Raw genomic sequence first — 8,112 nt, forward strand, 5'->3', positions numbered from 1 at the left:
AATAGGTAGGCACAGACATAGTCATAAATACTTGTAATTTCTTCCAGTGGTCTTAGCTTCATGCTGTCTTCTTCACTGTCCTTAATTTCTTACTGTTTGGAAGACACAGCTCCAGGTCTTGTCTCTCCAATCAGGGAAATAGCCCTCTGCCTAGCAACTCACACCAAACATGTTTACGGGGAAGAAGTATCATGTAACTTCATAGCTTTGGAGTCCCTGATGCAGCCTGGTTAAATCACCTGTTAGGTTACCTAATGGTGCCACTATCTACTTAGTCAGGTATTACAAGAACTGTGTGAGTTTCCTATGTGCTCTCTACTTCCTCATCCTAGATATATGTTCAGTCTTGAAGTCTGACTACTCAACTTTATGCCTCTTACATCTCCATTTCTGCTACCACACCGTGGGACAAGAACCTCCTAACTGTCCTCTTGTAGACAGGCTTCACTTCTAGAATTACCAGTACAAAATGCCTTCCACACTTTGTCTAGAGTTAAAGCTGTAAAATACAAATTTGAGTATAATAATCCACCATATTAATCCCTTCCAGAGCATGACAAAGCTGTAGGATAAAGCTCGACAGCTCCCGACCATTTTCATGTCCCACCAGTGCTGATTCCTTTCCCTTTCCAAGGAGAAAAACATTGTAAATTGTAGCATTTTAGAAATACACGCAGTTCCTCCCAGAAAGCCACTATCTGTCATACCTTTTGGTCTTTGTTGTTTCTTCTGTCTGCAGTGCCCTCAACCTTACCATCTTACCGCTCCTTCATTATGCGATTCAAGGTGACCAAATGGGAACAGCTATCCTTGACTCCTCCAGGCAGATTCCAGAATTTTTTCTTTGTTATGTTTTCATGCTGCACCAGTTATGAGATTGTGCTGTGTTTCTTACTTTGTTTATCCATTTTTAAATTAAACTATACAATTGGAGGTAAATCCTGTCTTTTTTTCTTTCTCTCTTCTTGTCGAATGTATTTTCAGAAAACAGCAGTGCACATGCAATGTAAACACTTAATAAAAGCTGCTGGGATGGAGCAATGTGGGGAAAGATGGATATTGCACTAATACATATCCTTCTACGTAGCTTACTCTATAAGTCATCCCTATAAGCTGACCTCCTGTCAACTACCTCATCTTGTTTTTACCTTTCCCTATTGCATACAACCTCTATATAGTCAGGAAGGCTGAAGTTCACCTTATTACTAACTTATGTTATGCTACTTCATGTCACTTAGCTTTATGTTATAGCTTATGGTGATCTTCCAGCCTATGACAGTGCCCACTGTCCCTGTGTCCCCACATTTAAATAATAACAGTATTCAAGCCCCAGACTAAGTGCTACCTCTTGTATAAAGTCATCCACCAGCCATCAAATCCTCTGCAGTGGTTGTCTTTTAGACGTGATCAACCCCAACAGAACAAGTCAATGATATCAATAATTAAATCACACAAGTAAGAAAATTCTTAGGTTAAGATTTCTTTTTATATCTCCCTGATGCAGGTTAGTTTACTGCAAAAATATTCTTTCTTCTCAAATACCACATAACTTTCTGCATGATGCTACTGCATGTATCTATTGTAACATAATGACCATTTTATATATGTATTCTTTTTCCCTCTTGTATGAACCCTAAATCGGCAGCCCCCAGAAATCAGAAACGATGCTTCTTTATATTGTCAGGGTGTTACACAGTACCTAATGCACAGTAAACTGTTAATGAATGCATGCATTCACCACTCTTTATATGGTGATATGGTCTGTTAAACAGGGATTGTTTTCCTAATTTGTCCTAGTAGCACTAATACCTAGCATAGAGCCTTCCATACAGTAAGTTGAATGGATTAATTGTTGAATGAATGGGAAAATTACTTATATCTCAATAAGTAGTTAGTCATAACTGTTTCCCATGTTTTTGTGATCTGCGAACCTATCGCATTCAATCAGAATGTTAAAACTACACTAATACTAGTATAAATACCAACAGCTTCTACACATATATGCACATAGAGAGAGAGATGGTACATGAAATGGCGAGCACAGACAAGATGATTCTAGGAGAGTAACAAAACCTGATCAGGCACACTACTGCAAATTCACTACTGCAAATTCAACTTTGCATGCTTTACAAAACAGAAAGAGATCACAATCTACTAAGTACAGCAACTCCACCTGCCATTCCAAAAGAAATATACCCTCCTTTAGTCTCAGTCCCCATATTCCTATCCTATGATAGATGTCTTGCTTTGTTAAAAAGGATGCTCATCTTTAAGGTTATGTACGTTTCATACAGCATGGCCCTTAAGGGCAAACCACTACTTTGTCTGAGCCTCAGTAGGAACTGGAGTTTCAATGTTGGAGGAAAAGATAATATATGCTATATTGTTTTCCAGTGTGGCACCTTCTTAGGAGATTTTCACGGGTAACTAAGAAGCAGTTTTTGTCTGAATGCTGCAGAATATGTTATTCCATTGATTAGAGTAAGAAGCACAGGGCTACAAGCACAGAACTATGAAATGCGTTGAGAAAGAGAAGCCATTGGAGACAGGAAAAATAGCCAGAGGATTAAGAGGAGAATCAACAAATGTCAGTGTCACAAAAGCTAAAAAGTGAAGTATTTCTAAGGAAATAAGTGATTAACAACTTTCAAATTCAGCAGAGATCTAGTGAGGATATTAAGATCACCAAATCTTATTCAAAGCAAAGTTCTGATTAGCCTTGTTAATGGTAGTGTAAGTAAAACCACAGAGTATTTTTTCTCTTCAGTGATGGGCATGTGAGACATATATAATATATAATATAATAATACATACATGAGGGGCGCCTGGGTGGCTCAGTCGGTTAAGCGTCCGTCTTCGGCTCAGGTCATGATCTCGCGGTTCGTGAGTTCAAGCCCCGCGTCAGGCTCTGTGCTGACAGCTCAGAGCCTGGAGCCTGTTTGAGATTCTGTGCCTCCCTCTCTCTCTCTCTGACCCTCCCCCATTCATGCTCTGTCTCTCTCTGTCTCAAAAATAAATAAATGTTTAAAAAAATACATACATGAAAGAGTATTTCTGTAAATATCCTACTTTGTCAATTAATAAAAATAGAATAATTTCTGTCTGGAAAAAAAGATTCTGTTTTGAATTCCTCAAGGTAGGAGTGAGATCAGCCCAAACAGACATAAGGCAGTTTCAGGGATATATAGAAGACAACAGACATGAGATGAGTCAAGAACTGGGAAGGAAAACTATAGCAAGAAATAGCAGCTTCCCCGACACATAAGTAGGTACTGAGAAAATTTATGTAGAGTTCATGGTGAAAGGGAACCTAGAACTTAGAGGGTTGGAAGTAAAAATGTCTTTTAAAAACATTCTGCACAATCATGCCTGGAGCTTATAAAATGAGTTTGGATTGCTAAAAAGTAAGTCCATGATCAGCCCAGGAGGCAACATCCTTATAAAGAATTTGCCCAACTATTAGAAGTCACTCTTGGATATACTCGACTCACTGGAACAAAGGAAACAAGAAAAAAAAAAAAAAACCAGTGAAGGAGAAAGTTGAACTCAAACAGTGTTGCTTTCTCATCCTCCGTCTTGAGGAAATTGGTGCCGGAAGTTGAAAGTGCCCTGAAGGCGGCTTTAACTTACCTGACCAGTCCTCACCCCAGGGATCGCCTCAGGTCCTGCTGACCTAGGCAACTGTTTGAGGGTCAACCTTCCATGCAACTCAAATGTTCTTGAAGAAGCCCTCCTGTGTATTCACGTGGACAGCAATTGTTTTCCTCTCTCTCAGCTTGCTTTTCTCTCACAGTTGTTTGTTCTTTAATGGTCATGACTCGGTTTGTGCTGCTGGCAAAGATAGGTCCTCCAGAGGGTGAATTAAGGTAAGACTATGGTATTTGGTCCTTCCCTCCTGGGGCAGTAACAAGTGCCTCTCTGTTTGTTTGTCATTTTCATGGTGATACTCTGCCAGGCTCTAGCATTATAGGCTGTTGAACTGACCCTGTATATTCATGGAAATCAGAATTCCAATTAATAGGACAGTTGTTATTTTTCTAAGAGTCAATAGTACTGCAGATATTGGGCTCAGTTTGGTTGGTTGGTTAGCAGGGAAGTAGAATGGAAGAGAAATGGGGGAAATAGAGGATTTGGAAAAGAGGATTTGCATGGGAGAATCTGTTTCAGAAACCCCAATCCCTGAAATGCAGACTGACTTCCGTGCATGTTTCCACAACACTAAGCACTGTAACCTGAATTATTTTTTTAATATATATTGGAGGAGAAGGCAACATTTATATGCCGAATATAGTAATAGGCACTCCTGGAGGAGTTTATTTTTGTATAATAATAAAAAAAATGACATAGGGTCCACAAAAATCTTTCAAATGTCAACATTATATAAAACGTAAAATCCATAATGCAATCTGCTTCAGATTAGCTGCAAAAACAATACAGCCTATTTGAACAGCTAGGCTTCATTTCCCGTATGCATCAGTTATGCTGGCTCTGTTCCGAGGGGACAACAGGTAAGTGCCCTCAGCCTGTATGGTGCAACCCTCTGCCAGAGCTCAGGGGCCACCTGGGTCTGGCATTCCCCCCAGGGAGGGAGCAAGGTGGTAGGCTGGGGTGGGGGGAGCTGTCCTTTGCACTAGGGGCCATGAGCCAGCCCATGGCACCTGTGTGCTCTAAGACAGCAAATTCTGTGTTTATTAGAACATCACCACTGCTGCACCAAGAGCACACGCATCTTCGGGGGGACTTGGAATTCCCAAGAATGGCCTTTGAGAAATGCTGGCAATAATTTCTTTAAATTACATCTCTTAGTTTTCCATGGAAACATCAAGAAACCATGAACAACTCTAGTAATGCAGTTTACCTGCGATTTCCTCCATGAAGGCCTTACTGCCAAGGACATGTTGGACCAAAAAATTAATGAAGTTTTGTCTTCCAATGATAAGGATGCCTTCTATGTCGCAGACCGGGGAGACTTTCCAAAGAAACATCAGAGATGCTTAAAAGCTCGTCCTTGGATCACCCCCTTTTATGTAGTCAAATGCAATGATAATAGAACCATAGTGAAGACGCTCCTTGCCAGAGGGACAGGATTTGATTGAGCCAGCAAGACTGAAGCACAATTGGTACAGAGTCTCCAGGTGCCTCTAGAGAGGATTATTTATGCAAATCCAAACAAGTGTCTCAGATTAAGTATTCTGTCAATAATGGGAGTCCAGATGATGATAGTGAAGTCAAATTGAGGGAAGGTGCCAGGGCACATCCAAAGGCAACGTTAGTGTTGCAGATTGCCACTGATGATTCCAAAGCAGTCTGTTGCCTCGGTGTTAAATCTGATGCCACACTCAAAACCAGCAGGCTCCTTTTGGGGCAAAAGAGCTCCACATTGATGTCATCGGTGTCAGCTTCCATATGGAAGTGGCTGTACTGATCCTGAGACCTTCATGCAGACCATCTCTGATACCCGCTATGTCTTTGACATGGGAGCTGAGGTTGGTTTCAACATGTTTCTGCTTGATATCGGTGGTGGCTTTCCTGGATCTGAAGATGTAAAGCTTAAATTTGAAGATATCACCAGTGTTATCAACCCAGCACTGAACAAGTATTTGCCGTCAGACTCAGGAGTGAGAATCATAGCTGAGCCCAGCAGACGTTATGTTGCATTAGCTTTCATGATCACGGTTAATATCATTGCCAAAAAACTCATATTAAAGGAATAGACATGCTCTGATGATGAGATGAGTCGAGTGAACAAATCTCTATGTATTACATGAATGATGGGGTATATGGATCATTTAATTGCATTCTTATGATCATGCACACATGAAGCCCCTTATGCAGAGAGACCCAAACCAGATGAGATGAGAAGTATTATTGAACCAGTGTATGGGGACCGACATGTAACAGCCTTGATGGCATTGTTGAGCACTGTCACTTGCCCAAGATGCATGAAGGCAAGTGGATGCTTTTTGAAAACATAGGTGCTTACACTGTTGCTGCTGCTTCTACTTTCAGTGGGTTCCAGAGGCCAACTATCTATGTGATGTTGACACCAACATGGCAACTGATACAACCATGACTTTCCACTAGAAGTACAAGAGCAGGATATCAGCACTCTACCTGTGTCCTGTGCTTGGGAGAGAGGGATGGAGCATTCTCCTGTTGCCTGTGCTTTACTTAGCATTAACAAGTACGTGCCACTCCTGTAACTGTTAGATGCAAGTTTAGCTTGAATTATGAGATTTGGGGGAACTGTTGAACTTAATCACTGCTATTTTTTCGATGTCTTTGTAAGTAGGGTTGGCATGGATGCAGCAATAGAGAACTCTAGGAGATGGAGTCACTTATGTGTGTTCCTATGGAAACCATTTGGATATTTGTTTCATCTGGATTTTTATTCACTTGTCGAACATGCTACTAAAGAGTGCCTCCCAGCAGCTGAGCAAGCGTTTGTAGCTTGTACATTGGCAGAATGGGCCAAAAGCTTAGTGTTTTGACCTGTTTTAAAAATAAAGTACCTTGGGGAGCCTGAGTGGCTCAGTTGGTTAAGTGTCTGACTTGATTTTGATTCAGGTCATGATCTCACAGGTTGTCAGAGCACAACCTGCTTAGGATTCTCTCTCTCTCTCTCTCTCTCTCTCTCTCTCTCTGCCCCTTCCCCACTCACTTTTGCTTGCTCTCTCTCTCTCAAAAATAAATAAACATTTTTTAAATAAAACAATAAAGTATCTTGAAATTAAAACAAACTTAAAACAACAAATATGTTCATGTACTCTTGCCTCCAAGTGTGAGATAAATACAAACTATCACTTCTGCTAAAAAAGAAAATAAAATGTATTTCCAAATGAGTGAAGGCATAGTGAGGTCTTTAATGACACATCAGGTGACCACATGCCCCAGTGTGTCTGGGACAGCCTCAACTTACCCTTGTTCCCCAGCATAATTATACATAGAACTCCTTCCATTCTCTAATGTATTGTAGTTTGGACAATAAATTACATGCATGTCCTATAAAATAAGCCTTCTTTAAATGACTGTAGACATCAAAACTTCCCACAAAAGTACAATTTTGGCCCATTATCTTTACTCTTATGTAGTTTCCATGAATACATAAAATTCAATAAGATCTAACTTTATCCTCTCTCAGTTTAAGTCCTTATGAAGTTTTTATAGATTTAAATTATAACCATTTCACTTTTAAAAAACAGAAAAGACACAGTCGATGTGGAGAAATTAGGACACTTGTACATGATGGTGGGGATGAAAAAAAAATGGTGGCACTGCTTTGGAAAATAGTCTGGCAATTCTTCAAGTAATTAAACAAACTTACCGCATGACCTAGTAATCCCATACCTAGGCATCTAGCCAAAAGAAATAGAAACATATTTCCACAAAAAAATAGCATCATATTCATAATTGCCAAAAGGAAACAATTCATCTACTGATAAGTAGATAAACAGAATGTGGTATATCCATACAACAGCATATTTTTCAGCCATAAGAAGGAACAAAGTACTGATTGATATGTGCTGAAACATGGATAACCTTAAAAACATTATGCTAAATGAAAGAAACTAGTCTCAGAAGATCTGTTCTAGCATTCCATTCACATGAGATATCTAGAAAAGGCAAACCTAGAAAAGAAAGAAGATTAATGGCTACTTAGTGGTGGGGGTGTGATGGGAGATAGGGGAGTGGTAGATAAAGGGTTTGGGTTTTTTTTTGAGGTAATGAAATGTTCTGAAGTTGTACAGTTTGCACACAACTGTGAATATAATAAAAGGCATTGAACGCTACACTTTAATGGGGAATTGTATAGTACTTAAATGATATATCAATAAAGCTGTTAAAAAGAAAAAGAATAAAAAATAGTACTATACGGAATGGCAACCACTCATCACTAATAATAACAACCAATATTTACGGAGAATTCACTCCCTGGCAGACACTGTGTCTACTGTCTTATATTATCCACGAACCTTCACAAAAGATCTATGACATTCTGGAATTATACCCATTTTAAATATAAAACATTCTTTTTTAATTTTTTTAATGTTTATTTATTTTTGAGAGAGAGAGAGAGACAGAGACCGAGTGAATGAGGGGCAGAGAGAGAGG

The 8,112-nt window shown here is 39.6% G+C and overlaps 1 pseudogene; it reads left to right on the forward strand.

The window, feature by feature from the left end:
* The first annotated feature begins 4,847 nt into the window (after positions 1–4,847).
* LOC101094851 lies at positions 4,848–6,203 on the forward strand (annotated as a pseudogene).
* The last annotated feature ends 1,909 nt before the right edge of the window (positions 6,204–8,112 follow it).

Source organism: Felis catus, chromosome B2, assembly GCF_018350175.1.
Source record: "Felis catus isolate Fca126 chromosome B2, F.catus_Fca126_mat1.0, whole genome shotgun sequence".
NCBI classification, from domain to species: Eukaryota; Metazoa; Chordata; class Mammalia; order Carnivora; family Felidae; genus Felis; species Felis catus.